The following is a 4048-nucleotide window of genomic DNA, read 5'->3' on the forward strand; positions in this document are numbered from 1 at the left end:
GCCTCACACTCTCAACACTAATACCACATAACTCAGATTCAAACCTAGGGACCCAGAAATGGTAAATATCTGGGTAAATATAATAGATGATTCTTTTCCTCCCCGGTTCTTTAAGGCATGTTTGACACTTAAAAGTAAAATTTATAACATTGTCTGGCTTTTTTTCACAATGGGTTTGCCACCAGAACACAGATGTCATGAAAACTATCCCTAAACCTAAACCAAAATGGGAAAGGAAAAGACTCACATCAGCATCATCATCATCACTGGACATGTAGAATCGGGCAAGTCTACCACTACTGGTCATCTGATCTACAAATGTGGTGGGATCAACAAAAGAACTATCAAAAAATTTGAGAAAGGGCGCCTGGGTGGCTCAGATGGTTAAGCGTCTGCCTTCGGCTCAGGTCATGATCCCAGGTGGGATCGAGTCCCGCATCGGGCTCCCTGCTCCTTGGGAGCCTGCTTCTCCCTCTGCCTCTCTCTCTGTCTCTAATGAATAAATAAATAAAATCTTAAAAAAAAAAATTTTGAGAAGGAGGCTGCTGAGATGGAAAAGGGCCCCTTCAAGTATGCCTGGGTCTTGGATAAACTGAAAGCTGAACGTGAATGTGGTATCACCATTGATATCTCCCTGTGGAAATTTGAGACCAGCAGTATTATGCAATGATCATTGATGCCCCAGGACACAGAGACTTTATAAGAAACGTGATCACAGGCACATCTCAGGCTGACTGTGCTGTCCTGATTGTTGCTGCTGGTGTTGGTGAATTTGAAGCTGGTATCTCCAAGAATGGCAGACCCATGAGCATGCCCTTCTCGCTTTTTTTATCGTCAAGCAAGATATTTTTAATTAGTAGGCTGATCATAAATAAATCCACATAAAAGATTTAACAGAATTACAAAGAGTTTTGTATTTCTTTTGTGGACTCAATTCATAATACGCATTAGTCAACCTCATTCTCTAACTGTGACAAAAAGGGTTGTCATCCAACAATGCAGCACAGTTTAAGCAATTCATATTTTGTAGTTACATTTTTACATTTTCTTTACAAATGTAACATTTATGTACATTATATATATATTTTTCTATAGTTCATGTACTGAAATGCTACTGTTTTTACAGGGAAAATACTGAATTCATGAATACAAATCATTCCTTGTTAAAAAGTAATTCATATAAACAAGTAACACGGTACCACTGCCTTTTGGCATCTCTTGTCAGAGTTCAAGTCCAGAAATGTTATATTGATTATCAGAAAAAGGGACTGATCTAATTTGACATTATGACATATCATTCCACAGAGCTACACAAATGTGCTGGCTTGCAATGGACGGAGCATTGTACTGCTGCACTACTGGAAATGTGTAGAAACCAACTCAAAAGAGCCTCGGTGAAAGAGCATCATCATTACCATTAATTCAGGCTGAAGAAAATCTGTCAGGTTCTTTCTTCCCCTTTACCTTCTGCCAAAGCCTCAGGGTGCTATGCTATGCATTGTGTCTTGTAACAGCAAATGCCTTCATTTCAAATATCCTATCATGCTTCTCTGACAGATGATGCTTTACCTAGGCTATGGGTCTTTTCCTTCTTACTCAAACTTTATTCTACTTCACTTACAAATCTGTTGCTGAATGTGAAGCAAAAATTCATAATAAGAGAATGCGGCTTCTGTTCGGTCTTCAATCAAATGTTGAAAAAATTCCGTTTTGGCAGGACTCTCATCTTTTACCACGTGAAGAACTGGGCTTAATGGTCTGTTGTCCCTAAGCCAAGTTATAAAGGATCTCGGCCTTTCTGATGAAAGTGTATCTAGCTCTGGAAGATGTGTCATTTTCTGTGGTATTGATGCAAAATTAGGATACCCAAGTACATCCTCAATGAAGTTATTGTTGGTGTTAACAAAATGGATTCCACTGAGCCACCCACCCTACAGCTAGAAGAGATATTAGGAAATTGTTAAGGAAGGCACCACCTACATTAAGAAAATTGGCTACAACCTCAACACAGTAGCATTTGTGCCAATTTCTGGTTGGAATGGTGACAACATGCTGGAGCCCAGTGCTAACATGCCTTGGTTCAAGGGATGGAAAGTCACTGTAAAGATGGGAATGCCAGTGGAACCACAATGCATGAAGCTCTGGACTGTATTCTACCACCAACTCATCCAACTGATAAGCCCTTGCACCTGCCTCTCGAGGACGTCTACAAAATCGGTGGTATTGGTACTGTCCCCGTGGGCCGAGTGGAGACTGGTGTTCTTAAACCTGGCACGGTGGTCACCTTTGCTCCAGTCAATGTTACAACTGAAGTATAAGGTCTGTTGAAATGCACCATGAAGCTTTGAGTGAGGCTCTTCCTGGGGACAATGTGGGCTTCAATGTCAAGAATGTATCTGTCAAACATAACATAATAATAAAAAAAATTAAAAAAAAAGAATGTATCTGTCAATGATGTTCATTGTGGCAATGTGGCTGGTGACAGCAAAAGTGACCCACCAATGGAAGCAGCTGGCTTTACAGCTCAGGTGATTATCCTGAACCATCCAGGCCGAATCAGTGCTGGATATGCCCCTGTGCTGGATTGTGACCCAGCTCACATTGCTTGCAAGTTTGCTGAGCTGAAGGAGAAGATAGATCATCGTTCTGGAAAAAAGCTGGAAGATGGTCCCAAGTTCTTGAAATCTGGTGATGCTGCCATTGTTGATACGGTTCTTGGCAAGCCTATTTGTGTTGAGAGCTTCTCTGACTATCCTGTTCATGACTATTCATGACAGACTATCCTGTTCATTTTGTTGTTCATGACATGAGACCGACGGTTGCTGTGGGTGTCATCAAAGCAGTGGACAAGAAGGCAGCTGGAGCAGACAAGGTCACCAAGTCTGCCCAGAGAGCTCAGAAGGCTAAATGAATATTATCCCCAATACCTGCCACCCCAGTCTTAATCAGTGTTGGAAGAATGGTGTCAGAACTGTTTGCGTTGGGGCGCCTGGGTGGCTCAGTCGTTAAGCATCTGCCTTAGGCTCAGGTCATGATCCCAGGGTCCTGGGATCGAGCCCCGCATTGGGCTCCCTGCTCCGCGGGAAGCCTGCTTCTCCCTCTCCCACTCCCCCTGCTTGTGTTCCCTCTCTCGCTGTGTTTCTGTCAAATAAATAAAATCTTAAAAAAAAAGGAACTGTTTATGTTAATTGGCCATTTAAGTTTAATAGTAAAAAACTGGTTAATGATAATGCATTGTAAAACCTTCAGAAGGAAAGGAGAATGTTTTGTGGACCATTTGGGGGTTTTTGTGTGTGTGTGGCATTTAAGTCATTAGTTTTTTGTTTTGTTTTGTTTTTTTAGATTTTATTTCTTTATTTGAGAGAGAGACACAGCGAGAGAGGGAACACAAGCAAGGGGAGTGGGAGAGGGAGAAGCAGGCTTCCCGCTGAGCAGGGAGCCCGATGCGGGGCTCGATCCCAGGACCCTGGGATCATGACCTGAGCCGAAGGCAGACGCTTAACAACTGAACCACCCAGGCACCCCAAGTCATTAGTTTTTAAACTCAGTACTTTTTAATGGAAACAACTTGACCAAAAATCTGTCACAGAATTTTGAGACCCATTAAAACAAAAGTTTAATGAGAAAAAAATTATAACATTTGTCTAGTTTTCAACATATGTGAATGTAACCAATCAGACAACTATAGCCTAAAGAGGAGATGGTAAAGAGGCCTATAAGGTGGCAAGTTTTCTACATTTGAACTAAAATGAGAAAATATTGATTCTAAGTGGAAAATGAAAAGTTAAATATGTACTTTGTAATTCCTAGAGCAACTACTATAAAACCACATGCAAAGATATAGTCAAATTAGGGGCGCCTGGGTGGCTCAGTTGGTTAAGCGACTGCCTTCGGCTCAGGTCATGATCCTGGAATCCCGGGATTGAGTCCCCGCATCGGGCTCCCTGCTCAGCAGGGAGTCTGCTTCTCCCTCTGGCCCTGCCCCCCTCATGCTCTATCTCATTCTCTCTCTCAAATAAATAAATAAAAAATCTTTAAAAAAAAAAAA

General features: G+C 41.8%; 1 pseudogene; it reads left to right on the forward strand.

Annotated features, from left to right (window-relative positions):
- The first annotated feature begins 226 nt into the window (after positions 1–226).
- On the forward strand, positions 227–2963 carry LOC118009008 (annotated as a pseudogene).
- Positions 2964–4048: the final 1085 nt, after the last annotated feature.

This window comes from Mirounga leonina, unplaced genomic scaffold (assembly GCF_011800145.1).
Source record: "Mirounga leonina isolate KUSES-001 unplaced genomic scaffold, KU_Mleo_1.0 Mir_101609, whole genome shotgun sequence".
Taxonomy (NCBI): domain Eukaryota; kingdom Metazoa; phylum Chordata; class Mammalia; order Carnivora; family Phocidae; genus Mirounga; species Mirounga leonina.